We start from the raw sequence: 27068 nt of genomic DNA, 5'->3' as shown, positions 1-27068 counted from the left end.
AAATAAACAATAAAAGGTGAATCAAATGGACCATTACGGCAAGGCTGGGATGGTCAGTTTGGTAAAGTAAATCCGTTGGGCATCTTTCTTTGCCTTTAGACAACAATTCTGATGGCAAAAGAGCCAAACGGGACAGGCAAAAAAAAGAAAAAAAAAAAATCTTGAAACTAGTAACTGAGACCATAAACCCACCTCAGTAAACACTTACTGAGGTCAGAATACTCTACTCTGGGTGGAGGCTTCATGTTTCAGGCAGCTCATAGAAAACAATCGGTGTGGATCAGAAGTTAGTGAGTGTGGTTTCTGGCTCTGCAGCTTCCTGGAGTTACTCTTGTAAAAAAACAGGAACCTGCTCTGATGGGCGCCAAACCAAAACTTTATTGATATACACCGATGTGCACGGGGAGGTCATCAGATGTCGTCTTTGTGGGGGGAAGGGTTAGGGCTTTGTCCTGACGCTGGGAGAAAGGACCCGATAGCAAGTGGTGCTGATGATGATCCTGAAAATAAATTGACTGTGTTTCATTCAATAATCAGAGCTGTTCTCTGAGCTCATGATGTGCTCGTCCAGCATTCTGTTCCTAATCTTCAGTCCGGCATGAACACACTGAAGCAGCTCGGGTTTACATTCAACATTCAACCAGGATTTCCTCCTGATTTTTTAGATGTTGACTCGGTAAACAGAACAAGGAAGCGGGATTTAATATGACTAGTCACGGCAGGCCAAACCTCAAATCTGGCAAAACGTCACGAAACACAAGCTGCTGTAAGAGTTCCCGTGTTTACGGGCCTGAACTAGAGTCTAATTTGAATCGGAGCCGTTCAAGAAGCTGAACTTTTCCATGCTGGGTTTGGCTTTCCAACTGAGGGTCAAACACAGAGACAGTCTTCTCAGCTCCTGCCCTCTAAGTAGTTCCTCTCGTCTTCCTCTGACTCTGCTGACTTCAACCTCACCTTTACCTCTGCAAAGACATAAACCTGAGAGCTTGGGCGATGAATACAGAGCATGAAAAGCCTGAGCTGTGTCCACCAAAGCTGGATTCACAGATAGACGGATACGCATGACCTAAACATTAGAAACATTAGAAACAGTCTATCTATAGTCAATCTATAACTTAGTTCCAGTTCAGCTCAGAAAAACCTCAAATCCAAAATCTGGAGTTTTTAAATAAAACTGCTGACCCAGTCTGACCTGGTTTTTATAGTCTTGTTAGTTTTTTTAATCAAAATGAACACATCTAATCTCACACTGAAATCTTTTCTCCTTTTACTGAAGGCCTGGCTGCACCACAGTGTTATACACAGCCAATAATAATAATAATAATAATAATAATAATAATAATAATAATAATAATAATAACAATAATAATAATAATAATAATAATTATAAATAATAATATCACCATTATATAAACTGTCTCAGCGGTTCTGGTCTGGTCCTTTGCTGAGCACAGCTCCACCTCCAGACCCACACTTCCTATGACCCAACATATCCTCATATTTGAGACACTGCCACGATCGTCTGATGTCGACATTAAAACCAGGGTGGGGTGGAGAGCACCGATCATCCCGTCACAAACAGCTGGAAGTCATCCTGATGCTCAGGCAGCAGTTCTGATCTGCAGCGATCAGCAATGCATGCGCTGCCCCGAGTCTGAAGGATTAGCTAAAGTAATCACACAACCTTTCTTACCTCTGTGACGACCCACTCCACTCCAGTCCTTCCTTTAGGCCCGTTAGTGTGGCAGGTGAGAGGTGTGGCTGTGTTCCCAGAGTGCTGTGCCCTGTAAAAGCCCTCAGAGCTCAGAGCTGGGTGGCTCTCCTCTCTCTCAGACACCTCCTTGGATGCTGGCTGTTCTTTTGTTTTCAGACTAAACAGCCGTGCAGTCAAATCTGACTGAACCTACACACAACAGGGTCCTTGTTTCTTTCTTTTTAAATAAAGCTTTTTAGGTGAGTTTATGTATCACACAGACGTCCCACATGCTGCACTGCGACTTCCGGGTGGTTTGATTGGATTGATTGGGTGGTTTGGGATTTGACCAATCAGAGTCTCTGCACCTTTCTGAGAGACCTGAGCTGAAGGGCGCATTAAGTGCTGTGGGTTAATTGCTGAACAATGAACTGCAGCTTAGATCCACCTGAGGTTTCAGCAGCAGAGACGCCCCAGCTCCAAGTCAAACATACACGCTACCGATGACACGAAGGAACAGGATAAATGGATGACTTCAAAGTCATGTATGAGATGTCCCTGCATGAAAAAGCATGGGCTCGTATCTGACAGGTGTTTGATGAATGAGCCGCAGCAGGTGCAGTTTTGCTGCTTTGTGAGGACAGCGGTTGGATTGGACTATGATGAAGATGAAGCGAGGACATAAAGACAGAGAGAAGTGTCCATGAAAATGAAAATCTTTAGGATGAGGTTTCAGTGATGAAGTCTGGACAGCAGAACACTGTGACACATGGATGTGAAGGATGCAGAGTTCACAGAAGCTGTTTTCATCATGTCACACAGAGGACTCGGCCTCTTTGTTCTATTTGTTAGCTCATCAAAAGGCATTTTGTGCCTTTTCCCCTCATCTGCCACTAGACTGTAAATGTCAGCCACTCAGGACAGCCGACGATGGAGCCGCTCTCTTTGTTTCTGTCTTCTAAAGCCAGAACAATTACAGCGGGGGCTGAAAATGGACCTTTGCTGTGAAAGTCCATTCAATATGTTGTTCCAGAAATGAAAGGACTCGGTGTGGATGAAGAAATAATGGCCCACTGTCAGTCTATCTGATGGACCAGAGGAGAGGAATGAGGGTTTCCTCTTTAAGCACACAGTGTGGGAACTGCAGCAGATGTTTTATTAAGTCTGATGAAGGACATTTACACCTTCATTCTCTGATGACCTTCTGAGGCCCTAAAGTACTAAAACACACAGAGCAGGTCAGCATGAGAGGCAAGTGTGAGAGCTTAGATATAGGCGATAGACATCGGGCAGGCAAACCTTCAGAATAAAACAAGATATAAACAACTCACCGTGTGGCGCACTCGTTGTTCTCTCACAGCAGGCGGACTCAATTCAACCAGAGAAAGTCCACACCCACTCAGTTCATCCGCATCACCTATACTGTAGTCGTTGACCCCACCATTCATCCGTCTGAGTCACGAGAACCGTCTGAGTGTCATCCCTCACCATTGTGAATCCTGCTTTTATTTCCGTTCCAGCCTCAATCCAATCATGCAGCCTTGATGAATCCCACAGGTCATCTGAGTCTCGTTCCAACATCATGAATAGTCTCACTAAAGTCTTTGCACGTCTAATTGATTTCATGCTTTACAAGCCTGTGGAGATTTAGAGCTCACATCCAGCCCAGACGTGGACGATGATCACATCCAAAGATAATTTGCTCCAGTTTATCCAGTTTGCCCGCTCACCTGTCTCTGCTCCTGCCTTCCTCCATCAGTCTCAGCGCATGCCGCTCTTTATCAGCATACACACACCTGTCACAGAGTAAAAGTTACTGCTGTTACAATAACTAGTCTGTTACAGTTACTGTAAGCTTCTTAGATTCTCTTACTGTGACGGGGAGTTCTCTGCACACTCTGTCTGCAGGACCTGCAACATACCTGCATGAAAACACGCAGACAGGCACACACCTTTCTTTCCTACATACTGACTGTAATTAATAAGGTAAAACAGCCTCAGTGTGTCATGTTACTAGTGTGCTAACGTCCCTTTCTGTGCTGAAGCACGGCTGAACTGTCATTTGAGCTTTTTAGTTTTGGAGCAGATGAATCGTCTTTTTTTCTGTTTCAGGTTGACTCAGAGTCAGAAATGAATGAACCCATCAGTCTGTTAGCCTGTTAGATCACCATGGTAACACATCACCTGGTTGGGAGCAGGTGGGCTGTAAGTGCCTCTTTTTCTGCCTGCTTAACACCTGCTCATGTGAGAATGCTCAGAGTCTGAAGTGGTTAGGTGGACTCTGCGTAGACTCTGTTTGGACTCTGCTTGGACTATGTTTGGGCTTTGGTTAGTGTGTTCAGGTTTAACAGAGGGAACAGTGAGCCAGAAGGCGTTCTCAGAAGTGGAGAATGCTTTCCCCGTGCCCCTTGGAACACTAAGCAGAGGTCAGCGTGTAGTTGGATGGAAATGGGAACGGTCAGCTCCGTCACATCTCTCTTTCCTGTGCACTCTGTTGGGTCCACAGACAACGAGCTGCCGGTAACCACATTAAACTCTCATCAGGACGGATTTTCTCCTCCTGATTAAATTGACTCGGAGTGTTGACCGGCTGCTTCATTAACTTCGCTGTCTCTGACTGCCAGTCTCAGCCCCAGCTCTGCGCCTGCTGTTCTCGTTGTTCTGCCTGCTTCTGATTGGCAAAGATCTGCTGTTGGCAAAGAGCTCGAGATCACTTCCATCAGCTGTGTTTGAATGTTGGGCAGACATGAGGACTAACACAGATTCTCTGCAGGCAGTCATGTGGAAAACTGCTGAGACAAACATGCTTAATGTTTCGTTATATTAAACCTCAGAATGCAGTACTTTAATAGCACCACAGATAAAGTACACAGTACACAGATGTGCTGGTTCTGCACACCATCCTGATGCTGCTGCACGCTCACAGACCTGCACAGAGGAGCGTAAGCTGTATCAGACTCACAGGCCTGAATCATTTTCTGCCTTGATTTATTTTTGCATAACAGAGAAAATGTAAAAATAATTTCAGTGTCAGTGAAATCATTTTTTATAAGTGAATGATGCTGAAGCAAGTCTGTATTTCCTCTAGTGATGACTGGAGGGTCACCGCAGGCGTCTCTGTCTGCAGCAGGCCAAGTCTCGGTGCGGTCTGGTGTGGCAGATCTTACCCTGCAGCTGTTGGTGCAGATAAAGTGTAGTTTTCTCCAGTCTGTCCTCTTCACAGCAGGCTCTTTAAACTTCTGCGTCTGAGATGCTGTTGTGGATGCAGCACGCTCCACGGCCTGAGCTTCTGTGCATTATTCCAGTATGCACACAGATAACCACGTCCTCAGCTTCATCTGCTGTACAGAGCCCTGAATCTAAGCAGTCATAGCTGATTTCCAATCATATTACACGCAACAGTAAAAAAACCAACAACCTCAAACACTGACCTGTGACCTTTGATTATTGGGAGGTAAGATTTTCAGAAGTATACATGCAGGAATCCTGCAGTCGGGCCACAAGTCTGAATCTAAAAGCTGAAGTAAATGAAATGAAATGAAACAGCTGAAGATGACATTTTTTCAGTCAGTTATTGTTAATGTCGGTGCATGCACACCTGCAGGATTCATCAGAAGCTGTGTTCAGTATTTAATGTATATGAATCCCTGTTTGTGAGCAGCTATTTGCTTTTCAGTTCTCTGTCCCCCCTGGTCCCTGCCAGAACCGGGGGGGCTGGTTCTGTTACAGCCTCACAGCATCGAGAAAAGTTTCCTCATGTTTCACCACAGTCAGGAACAGCTGAAGGCAAGGCAAGGCAAGGCAAGGCAAGTTTATTTGTATAGCACAATTCAACAACAAGGTGATTCAAAGTGCTTTACAGAGACATTAGAAACAAGAACAAATAAAAAGCATGATTTAAAATTGATTAAAACAAGCAAATAAACTAACTAACTAATTAACAAACAAACAAACAAACAAAACAGTATATAAAATCAAAACAGATAAAATCAGTAGTTAAATGTAAGTTTTGAAATTTAAGCTTAAAGTGTGGATTTGGTGCTTTATTCAAATGCAGCTGAGAATAGGTGAGTCTTCAACCTGGATTTAAATAAACTGAGTGTTTCAGCTGATCTGAGGCTTTCTGGGAGTTTGTTCCAGATATAAGGAGCATAAAAGCTGAATGCAGCTTCTCTGTGTCTGGTTCTGACTCTGGGAACTGATAAAAGACCGGATCCAGATGACCTGAGGGATCTGGATGGTTCATACTGGGTCAGGAGGTCATTGATGTATTTTGGTCCTAAACCATTCAGAGCTTTATAGGCCAGCATCAGAACTTTAAAGTCTATCCTCTGACGGACAGGCAGCCAGTGTAAGGACCTCAGAGCTGGACTGATGTGGTCCACTTTTTTGGTCTTAGTGAGGACTCGAGCAGCAGAGTTCTGAATGAGCTGTAGTTGTCTGACTGATTTTTTAGGTAGACCTGTAAAGATGCTGTTACAGTAATCAAGCCTACTAAAGATGAATGCATGGACTAGTTTTTCCAGGTCCTGTTGAGACATCAGATCTTTTATCCTTGATATATTCTTGAGGTGATAGTAAGCTGACTTTGTTATTGTCTTAATGTGTTTTTCTAAGTTTAGGTCTGCATCCATCACTACACCCAGATTTCTCGCCTGGTTTGTGGTTTTTAGATGTATAGATTGAAGTTCTCTGGTGACCTGTAATCGTTTTTCTTTGGCGCCAAAGACTATTACCTCAGTTTTGTTTTTGTTTAGCTGGAGAAAATTGTGGCACAACCAGTCATTGATTTCCTCAATGCATTTACCAAGAGCCTGTACAGGGCCTCGGTCTCCTGGTGACATTGTGATATATATTTGTGTGTCATCTGCATAGCTGTGATAGTTTATTTTGTTGTTGTTTATAATCTGTGCCAGTGGGAGCATGTAGATGTTAAACAGAAGGGGTCCCAAGATGGAACCTTGGGGAACTCCACATGTGATACTTGTCTGCTCAGATGTGAAGTTACCTATTGATACAAAGTATTTCCTGTTTTCTACGTATGTTTTGAACCAGTTTAGTACAGTTCCTGAAAGACCTGTCCAGTTCTCCAGTCGTTTGAGTAATATGTTGTGGTCAACTGTATCAAATGCTGCACTGAGATCCAGTAAAACTAGGACTGACATTTTTCCACTGTCTGTATTCAGACATATGTCATTAAACACTTTGGTCAGAGCGGTTTCAGTGCTGTGGTTCTGTCTAAAACCTGACTGGAAGGCATCGTAGCAATTATTCTGTTTTAAGAAGTAACTGAGCTGTTGAGAAACTGCTTTTTCAATGATCTTACTTAAAAACGGGAGATTTGAGATCGGCCTGTAGTTGTTCATTTGTGTCTTGTCAAGATTGTCCTTTTTCAGTATAGGTTTGATTACAGCAGTTTTTAGTGATTCTGGAAACACACCTGATAATAAAGAAAAGTTGACGATCTGTAACAGGTCTGACTCTAAAGTCTTTGAGACCTTTTTGAAAAAACTTGTTGGCAGGACATCTAAACAGCAGGAGGAGGAGTTCAGTTGACCTAAGATGTCCTCCAGGTCTTTGCTGTTAATAGGTTGAAACTGTTTCATGGTGTTTAAACAGTTTTTTGGTGGACACAGTACATATCCTGGATCTGCTGTTGATGTACCAATTGCTTGTCTAATTTTTTGGATTTTTTCAGTGAAGAATTTGGCAAAGTCATTGCAGGCCATGGTCGATTGAAGTTCAGCTGCCACTGACACAGGAGGGTTTGTTAGCCTGTCAACTGTAGAAAATAAGACCCGAGCATTATGGCTGTTTTTAGTGATGATGTCAGAGAAGTAGGACCTCCTTGCATTCCTCAGTTGTAAATTATAATTGTGAAGTTTCTCTTTATAAATGTCATAATGAACCTGGAGGTTTGTTTTTCTCCATCTGCGCTCAGCTTTCCTACACTCTCTTTTTTCATTTTTCACCAGTGTGGAGTTTCTCCATGGAGATTTTTTCCTTCCAGAGATAACCTTCACCTTAATGGGAGCAATAGTGTCCATTACATTTAACATGTTAGCATTGAAGCTATTGACGAGCTCATTGACTGACCCTCTGGGCAGGTCAGGTGTTAATGGGAAGACCTGGTTAAAAATTGCACTACTGTGTTCAGTTATACACCGTTTTGTGATCACTGTTGTTGATATATTTGTGTGGGCTGAGATTTTACTTTCAAAGAAAACACAGTAATGATCAGACAGGCCCACATCAGACACATCATCCTGAGGGTTGTCCACATGAATGTTAAAATCCCCAGCAATAATTACACAGTCAAAATCAACACAGATCACAGACAGCAGTTCACTGAGGTCATTAAAAAAGTCTGTGCAGTATTTGGGAGGCCTGTAAACATTAAGAAACACAACTTTGGATGGGGCCTTCAGCTGTAAAGCCACATATTCAAAAGACTGAAAACTTCCAGGAGATAGCTGCTTACATTGAAATGATTCATTAAATAAGACAGCAACCCCTCCTCCTCTCCTGCTCGCCCTGACCTCACTGATAAAACTGTAGTTAGGAGGGGTCGTCTCGATGAGAACAGCTCCACTGTTACTTTGGTCCAACCAAGTTTCAGTTAAAAACATAAAATCAAGGCTGTGCTCAGTGATTAAATCATTAATTAAAAATGTTTTCCCAGCTAAAGATCTAATGTTTAATAAAGCCAACTTAAGTGTTTTAGAGGTATTACTTGTCCCCTCGTGTTTGGGAGCAGTCTGTGACACACAAGGTATGTTTACTATGTTTAAAGATCTTTTAGAGTGCAGCTCTCTGTGTTTTGACCAGGCCACATGTCTCCTGTCACCTAAAAGTACAGAAATTTTAAAACCTTCTAGTAAACAGGGTCCCAGCTTCTCCTGGGAAAAGTCATCACTGCCATAATCCTCACAGCCCGGACCCTTCACACATCACGCATCAGACTGCGGAGACAGGGCATGAAGAGGAACTAAGGGGGGCGAGGCTGGGCAATGTGACTTCGATTGCTCTGTTGAGGGTGGGGCTCGATGGCGAACCTTTGGCCGCTCTGGTGGGGGGTTTATGGGGGACAAAAAGGGATTGGGACGGGGGGTAGATCTGAGCCCAGCATTGACCCGCTCCATCATCTCCTCAGTGAATTTCAGGTGTGGGGAGGAGGGAGAAAGGGAGGGGGAGGAGGGTGATGGCCTGTCAGGGGTTTGGGGGACTGGGGAAGGTCGTGGTCCCTTGTCCTGGTCGTTGGTGTTGTTGAGAGAGTTGGAGGCAAATAGGGACCCCTCTTCTTGCCTTAGATGTCTCTCCTTTCTGAGGCTCTTCCTCAGATGCCATGGATGTCTCTCCTTTCTGAGGCTCTTCCCGGGTGGGGGCAAATGGAGCTCCTCCTCAAGGTTTCTGCTGGGCTTTGTCTGTTCTTGGAGTACTGTTTGTTCCTCTTTATGAGATAACTCCTCGTTTATCTCAGCCTTGGCACCAAGCACGGATGGATGACGTATGGAATAAAACAAGTTGGAGGTGAACAGTTTCACCCCTGACTTGTTAAAATTAAATCCATTTGCTTTGAACAGATGCCTGCGTTCCCAAAAAATATTAAAGTTGTCGATAAAGTGCACTGAGTGGTCAGCACATGCTGATATAAGCCATTTATTCAGTGTAAACAACCTGCTGAATCTCTCGTCTCCTCCTCTGACCGGCGGTACAGGTCCACTGATGAATACAGCTGCATTCAGAGAGTTTACAGTATTTAATAATCCAGTAAAGTCCCGTTTCAGAACCTCCGACTGTTGTTTGGACACATCGTTTGACCCTGTATGCAGAACAATGTTTGTCACAGTTGGATATTCATTTGCAATTTGAAGAATTCTCTCCTTCAGGTTGTTGACCATATCGTTAGGAAAGCAGAGGACTTTAGTGTTCTTACCGCACATCCTTTGTACATCCTTTACGGCAGAGTCACCCACAATCAGAGTTTCAGGCCTAGCCTTTAGCTTTCCCTGTGGCCTTTCACTTTTCAACAGATTTTCAGACCTTATTTCGCTGCTTTTAGATGGATGGTTGTCCGATATAGATCCAGGGTCCTTTGATAGTGGAGCAAATCTGTTCTGCAGTTTCACATTCAGTTGAAGGGTTCTAACTAAGCATGCTGACCATCCAAAGCAATAATATAAAGTTAGAAATAAAATACGTTTGTGCTACATTCAAGAAAATTCCAACGATTAAAGTGAACCTGGAACCTCTGGAGCTGAACACGAAGCAGTGCTGAAGCTCTAAATCAGGGGTGTCAAACTTCAATGAGCTGTGGGCCACTGCAGGCACTGTTGTCTGATTAGCCACTTTAGTGTCCAAGTAGTACAAAACAAACATCCCAAACAAGAAAACACCCATAAATATTTCTGAAAATGTTTTGTTTTTTTCAAATATAACAAGACAAAACTGCAAACATGAATGCAGATTTTAACTAAATGAAGCCTTTCATTGAACTACCAAATAAACACATTGTTCCTCTCTGTCTGTCCAGACCACAGCCGTGGTGCCTTCAAAGACACAGCTGTTTAACCCCACTGTTGATCATGTTGTTTGATTCAGAGAACTCAAGAACCTTTGTAATAACTGTAACTGTAATGTGATTACTTGATCTAGTGTAATAACACCATCGCCAGCTCTGTCATGTGACCTGTTGAGATGATCTAACTAAGCTGTGGGTGGGGGGTTAAAGTCAACACCCCCATCATCTTTGTTCACACGCAGCGTGTCCTCATGAGCACAGGGTCTGTGGGTGGGACCGCAGCCTCAGATTTACAACCAAGGGGTGGCTGTAGCTCAGGTGGCAGAGCAGGTCAGCCACTAATCAGAAGGTCGGTGGTTTGATCCCAGGCTGCATGCCAAATATCCTTGGGCAAGATACTAACCCCATGTTTGCCTACTGGTGGTGGTCAGAGGGCCCGGTAGCGCCAGTGTCTGGCAGCCTCGCCTCTGTCAGTGCGCCCCAGGGCAGCTGTGGCTACAATGTAGCTTGCCATTGCCAGTGTGTGAATGGGTGAATGACTGAATGTAGGGTAAAGCGCTTTGGGGTCCTTAGGGACTGAGTAAAAGCGCTATACAAATGCAGGCCATTTACCATAATTATGAGACAATTTCATCTTACAGAGTAAGATGACCTGAAGAAAGTAACTAATTACGTTCTTCAGTGAGTAATTAAGTATCATACTCTTAAGAAAAGTAAAGAGTAATTAGTAATCCATTACCCCACACCTTGGCTATGACCATTAGTGAGTCCTCTGAGGGGACAGCTGGGACTCTTAGGCCAAAACAATAAGCACGCCTGACCCTCTGAGCTCTGCTACACCTGCACCTGTAGAGCTGGATGCACAGGTGTGGGAGATGCACGTGTGCCGAGCCCGGCCGAAGTATCACATGTCCACTGGCATCCATCTACCTGAGTGTACCTGCAGCCCTGAGCACGTCTCATCGGCACTTTAAGGATAACTTTGAACTACCTGAGGAAACTTTTTTGGATAAAATTATTAATATAAACGTTCATAAGAGAGGGGCGATTAAAGAAATCTATGCTATATTATTAGATCTTCAATCTCCTTCTCTCTTCATCCTTAAAGCACAGTGGGAGAGAGACCTTGGGATGACTATAACAGATGAACTCTGGCAATCTTTTCTCCGGAGGGTACACTCTTCTTCGATATGTGCCAGGCATGGGCTCCTTCAATTCAAGGTCCTACACCGATTACATATCTCCAAGGAAAAGTTAGCCAAGTTCTATCCAGGAGCTGACCCTCTGTGTAACAGATGTGAAGCAGAAACAGGTTCGCTCCTTCATACCTTTTGGACATGCCCCAATCTTCATAACTATTGGGTGTCTATATTTAACACTCTGTCAGAGATGTATAACGTTAAATATGATCCTTCTGCTCTAACGGCTATCTTTGGGGTGATACCTCAAGACATCACTTTGCCAAAATGCTATTCGAATTCTATTGCCTTTGCTTCACTTATCGCAAGGCGCCTTGTACTTTTAAGATGGAAGCAGGAAGCTCCTCCCACACATGAACAGTGGCTTGCAGAGCTCATGAGGTTTTTACATTTAGAAAAGATGAGATATACACTGGCAGGTTCAACCACCAAATTTCTTAAGGCATGGAAGTCATTCCTGATGTACATGGAAACATTTAAAATGACCACCTTATCATGACCGGATGCCATATCTCTATATCACTATCATAGTTAACTGTACACTGAATGTCCCTTATACATTTTATTTTTATATTTGTTTGTTGTTGTTTGTTTTGTTTTTTTTGTTGTTTTGTAGGGGTTTCTTTGGTTTGTTTGTTTGTTTTCCTTCTCTATTTATGTTATCTTTTGGGGTATTGTAAATACTGAACAGCAAAATACTGTATGTTCAATGTTTTGTTGTTAACATGCTGCTGTGACTGAAAATAAAATTTATAAAAAAAAAAAAAAAAGGATGACTTTGGTTTAAATGGTAAAACACTGAATGAGAAAGCAGAAGTGAGCAATACTTCCATTCATCACTGACTAGTGATGAAGTCTTGTCTGGGCTTTATCATCAAGTTTCAGTTCGCTAAACTGAAACTTCATCTTTATGAGCTTCACGTATCAAAAGGAAAGCGAGCTCGGCTTAGCTCGGCGGCGGTAACGAAGCGCTTTCATTACGATCAGTCGACTGATGCCGTCTCTGTGTTCAGACTCACAAAGAAAATCAACAGCAGGCTTATCAACGTTTCTTTAATTCTCCTTTATCAGAACTGTCACATAGCAACAGAAACAAAGTCATACATATGTCAGCTCCCTGAAAGAGAAGCTTTTCTGCTCTTTTAATACATGAAAATACCCATTTTGTTCTGTCAAAATAAATACTGAAGAGTTTTATAAAAGTCATTTTGTCTCCTTTGGACAGGTTATGGGAGTTATATGTTTAGTTTATATACACATTCATGCTGCAGGCTGTGAACAGAAGTTAAAGAACCCGTCAGAGGTTTGACGTGATTCAGAGAAAGAGGAAGACGCACCAGACGTGCAGCTGGCAGCTGCTGTTCACATCCTGCTGCATGCATACATTCTGCACTCTGCTGGAAGTCTTTATCCTGATTCTGTCAATGCCATCAATGAAAGATCCAGCTGTGTTTCCTATAAAGCAGGACTTGGACAGCAGCCATGAAATGCTGGAGCATGTGGGGGGCGTCCTCCGCCTGCTCTGCCGAGAACCTTGGTCCCAAGATGATGTGTGAGCTCACGAAAGCAGAACCTTGTTGATCGCGGTGGATAAACTGGAGGTTATGAACACACTGAAGGTGTAGTGCAGTCACAGCCCCTCAAGATAAGAAGATTTGTTGTGATTTTGTGTTTCTCTCTCTAAATGCTTTGAACAAGCTGAAATTTAACTCATCTGTTTCCTTCCTTTAACCGCAGGAACAAACTTTGTGTGGCCAGATTAATAAATACCCACTACATCCTGCTGCTGCCTGTGCTTTTAGGCTCTAGTGAGAGTAGAAACAGAGAGTAGAAACTGACCTCTGTAGTCACAAAGCCAAACATTAAACGAGCTCCTCTGCAGAACTCTGAGTGTGAGCATGCAGTGTTAATCCAAGGCTGTCGTCAGACTTGATAAGACCTACATGTTTCACACGTGGAGGTGTTTCCAGTTTGGCTGCATATCCCTCTGGCCTCACACTTGCTCTCCAAACAGACAGGTGATGCTTTTGGTCTGTTTAAAAAAAACTGTCCCATTAGAGTTTTTAAAGGTTGGAGAGCCCAGGTTTCCAACACACACAAGGACGGGCACCGACTGATGTCACAGAGAGACAGTTAAAAGGAAGACTGATGATTCAGAGACACTGTCTGCAGGGATGTTAGCGAGGGACGGATCAGCTGCTTAAAGCCAGAATTCACTTTAGAAGGAGGCGATGCTGCTGCTCGCCAACTGGCTCGGATTATCTTGCCCGCACGCTTCATGTCACCGATGCTCAGAACACTGGACGACTTAAAGATCAGCTGTGTGAGGACTCTGGTGCCACACTCATAATAACAATAACAATAAATGAGAAATCATTTTGAAAAACTGCACACTTCCTGTTTGGGATCCACATCAGGAACAGTTCAGGAACTTTTCATGACAAAAGCAGCTTTGAAGAATATTTTCTGTTTGCTAAAATCTTCACGGCCCTTTACGAACCTTTTGCCCTGCTCTCCCGCTCTCAGGGGCACTGGCACAGAAACAGGCAGCCTGGGTTGGAGCTGCACCTTCAGAGAAGCGAGCAGTGAGAACAGCATCTGATCCGGTTACACGAAATTACTCCAAATTGCAAAGGATTGTGGGCAGAGGTGGAACGCGTCTGAGCCCTGAAAGCCAACTGCTTTTCAATTTTGGAGAATCGATTGCAAGTACATTATGAACCGAGGTCTAACCACGGTCTGGGCACGCTGTTTTCTCATAAATTCTTATGAGTTGGTGTAAACACGGAACAATGAGGCCTTAATTTCAATGTCTTTAACATTTAAAGTGATTCTCGAGTCCACAGATACGCGTAGTAACAAAACACGCCCGCGTTACCGGCCTCGCCGTGCATTTGCAGGCCAAAGCATAACCGAAAAACTGTGTTTATGACCACGCTCACCATCTGCACATATCCAACTGCAGCTGACATCCACCCGTGTGCCGGAGCAGCACGGGTGGATGTCAGTCTGGGAAGTTGAACGTGGTTGGATATTTCCACTTAGCCATCTCTGATGATGAGTAACTACCTTTCCGTGTCAAGAGCTCCTCGTCTGTCTTTGTGTTGCAGCATCAGCGCTCAGCAGTGTGTCCCTCTGATTAAGAGATCTGAGAGGACTGCTTGCCTCTGCCTCTGTATGACATCAGCCTTGGTCTCTGAATTTTGTTGCTTTACAGATATCTTTTCATTAACAGCTCTGTGCAGTGAGAGGAATGTTTTTATCAGCAAAAAAAGAAGAGCCAGAAACAAGAAGTAGAATTAGCTGAATGTGAGAGGCGAGCCTGCTCCAATGTTAAACTTTCATGTTTGCTCACAGTCAAACCTTCAATCGTTTTTTTGTGAAGAACATTTTGACCAAAAGAGGACCACAAATCTCCACAGTAAGCAGATACTAAGCAGCCCTGGAGTGACCTGGGTTCGTTGGACTGTCACGACCACAATGTTAGCAAAAAGGGCCAATTTAAATCAGCGGCAGAGAAGATTAATTTCATCATTGTCCCGCCAAAGCACAGGATCTGCCTCTGGAACGTGCTTCTCTTTCGCCTCCTGCTATTTTCTAACGCTGTGTGTGTTTTGGAGCTGGGTCACCATTTAACCGGGTGTGTCAGACCTGCCACCGACTGTAAAATGAAGATGTACACGTCGCAGAGCTGCAGTTCGAGCCTCACATGCCCAAGTCTCTCAGCCACCTTCAGCACAAGTGAGGGTGATAGGGGACGAAAGCAGTGACATTCATGCTCTGGTGAGTTTACTTTTAACCGGCGTCCAGCGTGTCGTAGTGCTCAGAGACTCTAGAGGTGCTGGGCCGCGTAAAGCTTCCTCGACTCGAGGCCTTTACGCACCGAGCGCGTTGCAAAAAACGAAATTTGGAATTTTTCACATGCTGCGATTTGTTACCAAACGCAGCGATCCGATTGGTCAGACTCAGTTTAATCTGGAAAAACAAACGGGACAAATTCATCGTGTGAAATGACACGGCTGATGTGTGACAGCCTTTAAGCCGATTTCTTGTGCTAATGAGAAAAAACACAACAGCAGCAGCAGGAAGAGTCCTGCATGGAGGCACGCAGGGAAACAGACGTGACTGCGAGCGGTCGGCTTGTTCAGGTTTCATGAGTGCAAATGCTTGTTTATGCAGAGGGGACGTGGTGCGTCAGGGTGGGATGGATGTAACACGGGCTGAATCCCCTTTGAGAGCCTCACAAACACCTCTGACAACACCGAAATGACCAACACTTCCAATCACTCATTGCAGCTCTCACTGTGGAAGAGAGACAATCACTCAGATGGTGGCGTATGAGCACAGCAGCCTCTGTAATAATGCACTTGGACAGTTTAAATCAAGGCTTAAATGCAACCTTATGCTCTCGGCCGAGTGAGGATTCATGAGACTTTGTGTGGATATTCGGAAAAAGCAGTTAGAAACTGAAACACTTGGTTTAAAGGCTCATTTACAGGGACATCGTGGAAACAACGCAATCACAAACGGGTCCGTTGAGTGTCATCGGAAAGCTTTGGCCACATGATTCACTTCCAAGTCATTAATCACATTCTCCTACAGACGCCACTGCCATGTGTGGTGGCCAGCGGCCCACTGATGACATCGCCGTCCTGGTTCTGCTCAGTGTCATCTGGCCTCTGCAGACGACAGAACCAATGCGACACAGCGCTGGCTTTATATGCTCGCCTCACGGGCGGGTCAAGTCTCGGCAGAGCTTTGAAACCAGATGGCCCACTGGCAGTGCCCCGCCCCTCTGACACACCGCTAAAGTCCTGCTGGGCTCTAGATTCGTAGCATCGATGACGGATTTCAGCTCCAGATGTGTGAAGGCGGCGGTGTCCGTGCCGTTGGTCACAAGCAGGACTCGTGAGACTCTATGTGGGTGTGCAGGGACTTCTTCTCCTGCTCTGAGTGGTTCCCATTGTGGAGCACGCAATACCTGAAAACACAGACGGAGGGAGTTAATTTAACAGGCAGAAAGAAGCAGCCTCCAAAATGACAAATCTGTTCCACTATTCACACAGCTTTCAGTGTCTGCTGAGGAGCACGTCACGGCTGTAAGACCATTCAAATAAGCAGAATATGGAGAATAAGGAGCGCATCGAGAGGAGGAAAGAGCTTTCAGTGAGTCTGTCTGAAACACTAAACCAGCACACATGCACAGGCTTCTGCTTTACTGTTGCATTTATGCTGAAAGCTGACACTGACTGGGCCACCACAAAAATCCATGAGCTCATCGGAGCAAAAGTGAAACACCTGAAACGTGAAGGAAGGGTCTGAATGAGAAGTCGGAGCTGAGTGGATGAGATAAGTGGTGTGGAGTTACATTAAACCATCTGCAACCTGACCAACACTCAGAGGAGAGGACGGGAAAAACGAGCTGGACTCAGATGAAGCAGCTCTGGGACTCCAACACAAATAAATAAGAGCAGTCACACACAAAAGGAAAAGGCACTTTCTAATTAAAGAGAGAGGGACGTCAGACCGGGGAGTGATCTCAGCTAACGCCTTTTATCGTTGTCATAATGGGAAAAGAAGTGTTTCAGGAGCTTTTTAACGCCGACAGCAGTCAGACTGGGAGGACAGTGTTCACCAGCTGACCTAAAACACACTCCATCTCCAAACCAGAGCTAAATACAAGCGTGAAACCAAACTGCTGCACTTCATATCGATATAAAAATGAAATAATGAGAGGAGCTGGAGGGAGCAACCATCTTTAAACACGTGCAAAACCAATGAGATGCAGACTCAGAAAAAAGATCACCTAAAATAAGTTTCATATTAATGTAGACGAACGTAATAATCGAGCACGCTGTTGTGGTGTGCTGCATTTTCAGCTGTGAATCAGCTGAGAGTATTATTATTAGTATTACTGAGAAGAGAAAAAGGAAACATCAATGAACTTTAAGTTTGAAAAGGCCAGTGAAGATGTGCCTTCTGCAGCTAATAAAAAACAGAGGTGTCTGATATTAGAAAATGACCCAGCTGGGAGGAGGTCCCGGGTTCAATGTGAGGGCTGACGTTCAAGTGCTCAGTCTCGTTCTGAACGCGCTGATTCCAGCATGATTTCCTCCTGCAGCCTGGAGCTGCTCACAGCACAAAAGATCCTTCCAGCAGGAGGACTCACAAACCTACAGAGAAAACTCAGGACCCTGCTCCAAGAAATGTGTGTGCACCATGTGCGGCACCTGTGTGCACGCACTGTGTGCACTCACAGGTGTGTGCATGCACAGAGTACGTGATTGCATACATGTTTTGTGTACGTAGACAGTGTGCGCGCAGGCTAAAACTATTACGAGCTGTTTACGCAAACACCCCGGCCCAACACACTTCCTGCCGACTAACTGGCCGTGAAATGCGTCTTCCAGACAGCCGCGAACATTTAAAGCTTCTCAAATGCAGACAGCTGCACATTCTCGTCATAGCACTACTCCAAATTGCTGCCACATTGCGGCGTTCAACCCTCGCCAGCCTCACTGAGGGGGGAACAAAGATGCTGGCTGAATCGGGACCCTCACTTTGATTCCAGGGGCCCCCTTACCTGCCAGCGTCTGCACTACAGATAAAGTTCAATAGGTACAGGATGTGACATCATCAATGGATCACCCTGTGGGTATTCAGTCTAATTATTAACGTGTTTATGTGAAAGAGGCGGAGTTTACAGTACGTAATATTAGATTATTCTGTTATTATATGTTACCTTATATATGTAATCAAAGTAGTTGAATTAGAATACTGCTGTAGATCACATTATACCCTTTAATATAGAGTGTGTGAGCTGTATGTAGTGTAGTTCTCATTATACTTTTGAGTTAACAGAACATATTCACATATTAGTTCATTAGATAAATGTGCATCACTCTGTATCCTTGATCTGCTGGGAATGTGTTACACTGTTTTCTTGACATGCTTAATTGCTGAATCATGAAGAGAAGGTTGTAAGCAGGAGACTCTGTGTCTAAAGACAGGGGAGATAGATAGACCACATTCCACACCCCCACCTTACAGAAAGCAGAGAAACAACTGCCGAGGTCATAACTTAGGCGCTGTAACAGAGAAAAAATGTGATGTTTTGGCTTTTACGACTAGCTGGGGGCCACTAGAGACTATAAAAAGCTGAGCAACCCGTCACCATTTTGAGACATGTGCCTGACCCTCTGGTAGCATCTCTCCCGTCCGGACGTTGTAATGCTCTGACTGTTGAATTGTATGGAAATAAATGATTGTTGATTGAGCATTGATACACCGAGTATTGTCCTTCCTTCAGCCCAAAGATTCAAAGAATTGGGAGATTTCAACAACTTGGTGCCGTGTGACCCGGATCTTTGGTGTGCTGAGGAGGTGTAGATTTGGCCTTTGGTGAGATCGTGGGGCAAAGTGAACAGAAGGCTGGCCTAAAACAGAAAGGTAAGCACAGCCTGTTGTATTATAAATACCAAATGTGCATATTGGGCTTTCCAAATTAATCTGTTCGCTGAGTCACATGTATTTTCACAGTAAATTTGTCGGTGTCTGGTTTTTGGCGCAAGATACTAACAACATAAGTTGAGGCTGAATTCCAGTGTGTTAAATAAACTGCTTCTACCGAGATACTAATAACATACTACGTTGGACTAGTTGCAGTAATCTGCTTCTACCGAGATACTAATAACATACTACGTTGGACTAGTTGCAGCCACTTTACCTTCCACATTTAATTTTGTCTAATACTGGCTTCTGTAGCAATAATACATTAGAATTTATTCTGAAGACGCGGCCATTAGTCCAGTACATTGAAGTCGAGGTTTGTTTATTTTGTTTATGGTGTCAGTGACGTCCTGGCTTTTGCCGGCTATGAAATAGAAGTTGATTTAAGGAAAAGCAGATGCTGGCTTCACGGTGCAGTTGAACGCTGGCAACGCGAGAGCGAAACACGTCCGTAGGTTTGGTTTATGATACGGCGTGTTCCGGTGGTGCAGCCGTGAAGTGCAGTAGTGGTTGGTGCTAGTTTTAGTACATTGGATAGAGGTTTTGACGGTGGTTTGTGGCGTCAGTCGAGTTTTAAGGGCTGCGGTCATAATACAAAGTAAAAATTAAGTACATAGCAACACCTGGTTTATGATGTCAGGTATAACTTCGGGGATGCAAGCATCACTTTTATGATGCGACTTTGCCCCGTGGTGGCGGTCATAAGCGCAGAGAAAGGGGTATTTTGGTCTATGGTGCAGTGTGCTTTAAGAAGATCTAATAGGTTTCTGTGTAAAATTCCCGCTGAGGAAAAGTGTTGTGTGTGAGTGTGAAAGCGCGCTCTGGGTGAGAGAGTGTGTGTGAAGCTGCGAGGCGCGCTCTGGGTGCTGTCTTGTGGGTAAAGCGCGCACTGAGTGAGAGTGTGAGTGAGGCGCGCTCTGAGTGTGTTTTTGTGTGGAGTGTGAAGCGTGAACACAGTGACAGTGACGGTTGATGTGTTTGATTAGGAGGACATTAGAGCAAATACACATTTTAGGATCAAAGGTTGATGCCTAGTGTACCTGTGGAGTGGCGACCCTCCTGTCCGTGGACGCGTGGCCAGGACCGGCGTCGTCCGGGTGCCGAGGTGGTGACTTGGGGAGGTGAGGGCCCCCGCATAGCTACGGAAATAACACTGGAACGGCCGTGTAATCACGGGTTCACATTTATTCCGGACTAGAACAAGACACATTTTGCGAACAAACGTTGAGTCTAGATTAGTAAAGAAATATAAAAAGGTTGAATTCCTCGTTTCAGTGGTTGAAATTGTTGTGTGCCTGTCCCCTGACGAGTGTGAAATTAGAATAAAGAGGGAATTTGGAGCCACATAGAGATAGACGGGCATAATTGGGTGTATTACTCTGTGGTGTAATAAAAATAAAAAGGAGAGATAGTAAGAGGTGTGCAGTGGAGAATTATGGAGGAGTACAGAGAGGAATGTGTTGGGAGACTGGCGTACAGTTTACGCTGTCAAGGTAGGCGGGTTGCCTGCTTATCTGTTTAATAGTGATGAAAATGAAATTAAATAAATCTCTTAGTGTGTTAATACAGGAAGCTGCGGACCTGGACCAACTGCCCCCACAAGCACAGCGGCCGAAGCAAAATTATAGGTAATGGGAACCACACCCAGCACGAATCAGCAGCTGTGAAAAAGACAGCAGCGAGGAGAGAATTAGAGGAGAAATTAAGAGAAGTTTTAACACATAAAATTGGGGCCAACGGACTTGTGGAGGTTGGGAAGGCGTCCGGAGCATCACAACAAAAAGGTGAAACAAAAACACACACAAGCAGAGAAATCTGAGAGAAAGGCTCCTTTTAAGGTAACGCCTAGTTTGAGAAAAGATAAAATTAACCTGCTTTTATACAAATGCACATACACGCAATGAAGAAACAGCTTACACTCATGAACACGTGAAGATTTTCCAGCAAGGTTAAAGAAAAATTAACATACTTAAATGATGAAGTCTATACATTACTGACAAAGAAACCCTCTGGGTTGCAGGACAACAATTTAACTAAAAAAAAAAAAAAAAAAAAAGGAACACTGGTCTAACCAACCAGGCAAGACGCAACAAATTTAGTGGTAAAAAGAGTCAAATTGTGACATGTTTTCTGTTGATTGATTAATAAAAGTGATTACTGAATGAAAGAAAATTCCTTTTTTGGGTTTTTAAACATGATCTTAAGAATTTTAATATGTACTTGTGTTGTCCTGTCAACTTGGTGGGTTAGGAGTTGATTATATCGGGAGAGAAAAAACAAAAAAAAAAGGGGGAGAGAAGGCTGACACAGGGCCTGGCCCCATTGCCTCCCCTCTGAATAACACAGCCAACACAACAACATTTTCCTGTTCGTTTGTTTTTGTTTTTTGTTTGTTTTTGTTTTGTTTTGTTTTTGTTTTTTCTATACATATTTAATTACAGGCTGCTTTGCCGGCCCTGAAAGCCGAGGCTGACTGGACTCCTGCTCTCCCCCATACGTGACACTGACCAAATGCTGCAACAGCTGGACCCACAACAACGACCTGAGAATGTCAACAGAGCTGCAGGAATGTGATCTCATGCAGCCGAGACGGAGAGCACTAAACCTAAGGCCCGTTTCACTACACGGGGGAAAATTCCCAGACTGCGTCAGCTGACAGAGCTGTGACGAGACGCCCGCCAAGCCCGAATGAAAAGTAAGGCCGAGCGAAAGAATGCTGACCTTGATAACTTTGCATTCACACTGTGCAGGACAGTGATGGACCAACACGGATGATCGGGTGGCGAAAAAGGGCGTGACCGAGACAAGAGGAGTAACTGAGGACAGAAGGCACCTCAGAATGGACAAAAACACAGAAGAAGATGCAGGTTTCACCTGCGGTGAACATCGACACTGGAGAAAGGACTGCCCCAATTGGGGTCAGAACCAGGACGGACTGAATTTTGAGCAGCAGCAGCAGCAGCAATGGTCGCAAACAAACTGAAAAAGGAGGGGGGCAGGACCCCAGGCCATGCTTCAGGCAGTGGTTTACCCAGAACACCAGAACAGGAAAGTGATGAACACAAACACCCACACAAACACACACATCTACATGCACTGACTCAGAATGAAGAGAAACAAACAAACACACACACACACACACACACACACACACACACACACACGTCTCCAAACACACAGATTCAGAATGAAGTGAAATACACACATGAACACGTGCACTCGTTGAGTGAGTGAGAAATGACACACACACACATACACACACACACACATTGGAATGCTGATTCACTGAGAAGTGATCCACATACACACACACACACACACGCTGATGCAATGAAGAATGCTTTGCTTATGCTGATATGCAAAATGCTGCACACAAACATCCCAATGCATAATTTTTATGAGGAGCCATTGATTACTTAGAATGTGTTATATGTCACCTAGAAGGCATTTATGTAGATTTTAGGAATAAGCTCTAAAACGGTTTGGTTATGAAAACAATGTCTGTGCGTGATGTCTGTTTATGGCTCAAGGCCTTGACTGAATTCTTTGCTGTGCTTCACACAGCCCTGATGAGGAACAGTGGCACAGAGTGAAAATGATGAATTAATAGTGTAAGTTTAGGTCGGAGTACGGCATTTTCTGTGATTGAGTTTTAATTCAAGGAGGAACAAAAGGTGTTACGGCACCTGAGGTTCTCATTCCCACACAATATTGTCCCGGCAGGAAGCAAAACGTTCCTGTGAATTTCTGGTTGATTTTTTGGTTTTGCTTAGCGCTAGCTTGATGTTATCAGTGAGCTTTGGCTTGTGTTCTTTCTCGTAAGCGAGAGAGGGATAGTTTTATGCTTGGACATGTCTGCAACGGGCCCTAGTTTGTGTTATTGTTGTTAGTGTTTTGTTGGTTATGTCTGTTTTCGTTTTGTTACAGTGCACTGAGATAAGAAAATCTGAGAGGTGTGATCCACCGGTGGTGATATGTTGATATTTTGTGAGTTTATGATTTAACAATCAGCTCTTTAAACCAGGCCTGAAAGATTGAAATTTAAAGCGCTATGAAATATTCTTACAAAAACAGTTGCAAAGTGTGCTTCTCCATGATTGTAATTGGCTTGGGAGAAATTCACTTATAGGGAACACTGAGAAGTTCTGAGTCTAAAAGGATTGCACCGAGTCAATCCGGCCCAAAAAACAACAAGGAATTGTTTTCCTTTAAAATGATGACGTCATCTTGCTGGTGATGGAGGCTCGAATAGGTTGCGCGTGAGACTCCATTATCAGCAACATCTGGTATGAATGTGTATGGAGGTATGCATGCGAATGGACTGTGATGGACTGACGACTAAAAGTTTTGACTGACTTGATACTGAGACAATGACTGCACCAACTTTAGGATTAGTAAATGCCAATAAACAATTCATAAACAATTCACCCAGCCGACAAGAGAAGGGTGGATGCTTCGCTTTGTTTTGTTTTGTTTTTTCAGGAGCAGGAGGATAAGAGAGACTGGAGGAGGAGACTCTAGCTTCACATAAGTATGAACTGCAGACTTAACACTGTGGTTGCTGATTTTGAGTTACCGATGTTTGCATTAAGAAAACTGTGCTATATTAGCTGTGTTTTGATTAAGGTATCATGTTATATTATTGGGAATGCCAAATGCTACAGTGGAGAAGACTTTTGATACCACTCATGACTGGAATATGTTATTATTAACCATAGCAGGCCACTGTAAAAAGTCAATTAAATTTTATAGAGGAAAATCGCCAAAATTGAACAATACCTATGAATGACTGGCCACATTCAGAATAGAGATATGCAATAATAAACATTGGTCCACGTGATTTAGGTTCTCACTTGAAATAGTAAGTTATTAAATGTAGAATATAATCGACAGGGACATTTGATAGGATGTGGTACTGAAAAAGAACAAGAGCAAAGTAAATAAAGAAAATATTGTGTTTAGTTTGGATAAATTCAAATTAAAATGTACCATTACACTCAGAGGATCAATATGAAATAAAACATATGCAAAATTTGTAGGAAGTACATGACTGATAACTGTTCTGTCCTGAGCGTTTGTTTCTAGAGCACCCACTTGACCACACCAACAGTTTCTCGCCACCGAGGAGGGGTACTTGCAAAAAGAATAAAATAAAAATCTGAGTTTAACAAAACATTTTAAATGTAAATATCAAGCTTACCTTTCTTTTTCCATGAAATGTGCTTGTGGGCACGCCAGCCATTTTGAAAAGGTGGGCAAAACAATTGGCAAGGCCACACCCCCACACGTGTGATATAATTTTAAAGGTACTGTTGCCCTCTCTAAGAAACATCAGGACTTAGAGGAGTGGCAAGTAGAGTATGCGAGCTACAAGCAAAAACTAAAATGTGTACTACAGTGTGCAAAAATGAAATACTGGGTCATCAGGGGGACATGAGGGACATTTATAAAACTAAAAGTCCCACTAACCTTAAAGTGCACTTGAAAAGCTCATACAAGAAGGCTAACCTAGCTTACCTAGAAGACCTCATCAGGGGGAGCACACTCCCCCTCCTTGAAGAGCTCACCCACTCAACCCGCATCCCCAGAAAACAGCTAACCCCAGATAAGGCAGCGTGATGTATCCCGAGACAACAGGACTGGGACATCTAAATAAAGGTGTGAAACAATCGCCTTCAAAAGGTTATCAATTCACTTCAACCAAAATTAGGACCACACGGTGCGGCAAGAGTTAATAGTTATTAGTCTCAACACCCAAGGATAACCAGAAGAGCATGACTGATATGATGGAACTGGGATTTTGTTACACTTAATTTTTGCAAAACACAAATAAAACTAAATTGAAACTAAGGATTTTCAGAAAATAAAAACTAAACTAAACTAGCAAACAATTGGTTAAAACTGATGAAAATTGCAAAACTATTACAACCCTGGTCCAGACTAAGATGGTGTTGGACATCTTCAGGGCAGAAAAGGGTTGGTGTGACCAAGGTGTGGTTTGGCTTGTTGTATGTACATTTCAAAATGTTACAGCTCTGGATGGACCAGTTACCAGGGCATGGAAGGATGACAGACTTTATTACATGAGGAGAAGGGACATTTTCGGGATCGAAGATCCTCAGGGATGACAAGGCTGGAGCAACGGTACTCGAGAGAAGAATTTCTGATACTTTCTGAGATATGATGTCACCAACCTTCTCTTTTAATTGTCTAGCTCCAATGAATTGACACATGGGAGTGTGTCAAAAAGGGGGAAGTTGAGTCCGAACATCAAACAATGGTTTTATGAACATCTTATGACGTTATTTCTGTGTTTAATAATTTAGCTATGGTAAAACTTAAGCTTATAATGTGTTAGACTTAGAAAGGGTTCACTAATTTTTGATTTCTTTTACACACACATAGATTATGATTAGAATAGGTCCTGAACATAATATTTTAAACCAAATTTGAATCATTAGAACAACAATGGATAACAATATTAGATTATCAAGGCTAGGGAGAGAGGTGTTTTGGTTTTCTGTCTCTTGCAGAGAAAGGAACAGACACCAGACGGGGACACGGAGAGGTGAGGACCCTTCACAGCAGAGACAGATGTAGGGACTGCCGAGACAGCAACTGGGGTCAAGTGTCATGGCGTTTGGGCTCCTGGAGAACATGGATCCCACAAACACAGCAATAACCATGAAGGGGTTGGCGAAAACCAGGAACACCAGACCAACGAGGTTCGAGAGGCTCTTGGCAAAAAGGGGGACACGCCGGTGAACCCAAAACACACAGATCCTTGTTTGAAATCGGGGCAGAATAATCCCCAGAACTGTGCAATGACTAAAGGGTGGTCTAACCCCGGAGGTCGAAGAAAGAAGCTGAGAATCACCCAACTGGAAGACACTGGTAGCTGCAGCAATAAAAATAAAGGTTAAAAGCTCCTTAGACAGAGGTTCTAGTCTAAGTACATTTGAAAGGTATAAGGTGGCATTAAAATGGGAGTGGAAAACTGGAGCACCAAAATAAAGCTGTGGGAGAATTGGGGAGTGATGGGAGAGTCATCTGTAACTGCTGTTATGGTTGTAAATCTAACTTTGCTTGCATCTGAACTGCGTGAACACAGAGGTCATCCCACATATGGTCCACCCGTTAAAGGGGGACAGAGGGCCTCAGGATCAAGAAAACCTGGACCTTGCGACCCTGGAGTGCATGTTGTAAGTGATCTCTTTCAGAGATCAAAAGGGGGAATTATTAGATTATTCTGTTATTATATGTTACCTTATATATGTAATCAAAGTAGTTGAATTAGAATACTGCTGTAGATCACATTATACCCTTTAATATAGAGTGTGTGAGCTGTATGTAGTGTAGTTCTCATTATACTTTTGAGTTAACAGAACATATTCACATATTAGTTCATTAGATAAATGTGCATCACTCTGTATCCTTGATCTGCTGGGAATGTGTTACACTGTTTTCTTGACATGCTTAATTGTTGAATCATGAAGAGAAGGTTGTAAGCAGGAGACTCTGTGTCTAAAGACAGGGGAGATAGATAGACCACATTCCACACCCCCACCTTACAGAAAGCAGAGAAACAACTGCCGAGGTCATAACTTAGGCGCTGTAACAGAGAAAAAATGTGATGTTTTGGCTTTTACGACTAGCTGGGGGCCACTAGAGACTATAAAAAGCTGAGCAACCCGTCACCATTTTGAGACATGTGCCTGACCCTCTGGTAGCATCTCTCCCGTCCGGACGTTGTAATGCTCTGACTGTTGAATTGTATGGAAATAAATGATTGTTGATTGAGCATTGATACACCGAGTATTGTCCTTCCTTCAGCCCAAAGATTCAAAGAATTGGGAGATTTCAACAGTAACCAATCAGGAGCATGGACAGGTGTACAGAGAGCAGAGTATTGTAATTATATAACAGTTGCCTTAAGGTGCATTAATATCTTTAAAGGCAATAAACACTAAAAAAACAAAGGAAGATAAAAGGAACATATTAGAAAATGTTCCATATTCACTTAAATGAAAAGACGTGTAAGACAGTTAAAGTTAACCAGTCTCAGGGGAAAAATTATTTCAGCATTAGTTTTATTTTATTAGTCATTTTTAGAAGAGTAAATATGCTCAGTTATACATTTTATATG

General features: G+C 43.5%; 1 long non-coding RNA gene across 1 annotated transcript; it reads right to left on the bottom strand.

Annotated features, from left to right (window-relative positions):
- Nucleotides 1–20294: 20294 nt before the first annotated feature.
- Nucleotides 20295–26787, bottom strand: LOC146677072 (uncharacterized). The gene is made up of 2 exons (XR_014913246.1): nt 22081–26787; nt 20295–22009 (listed from the first exon to the last, which is right to left on the bottom strand). It is a non-coding gene; the product is annotated as an uncharacterized LOC146677072 (long non-coding RNA).
- Nucleotides 26788–27068: the final 281 nt, after the last annotated feature.

This window comes from Rhamphochromis longiceps, linkage group LG2, assembly GCF_057381845.1.
Source record: "Rhamphochromis longiceps isolate RC_006_pf linkage group LG2, R_longiceps_female_GT1.1, whole genome shotgun sequence".
Classification (NCBI taxonomy): domain Eukaryota; kingdom Metazoa; phylum Chordata; class Actinopteri; order Cichliformes; family Cichlidae; genus Rhamphochromis; species Rhamphochromis longiceps.
The sequence above is the reverse complement of the archived record's forward strand: the minus strand, read 5'-3'. Positions and strand labels throughout refer to the sequence as shown.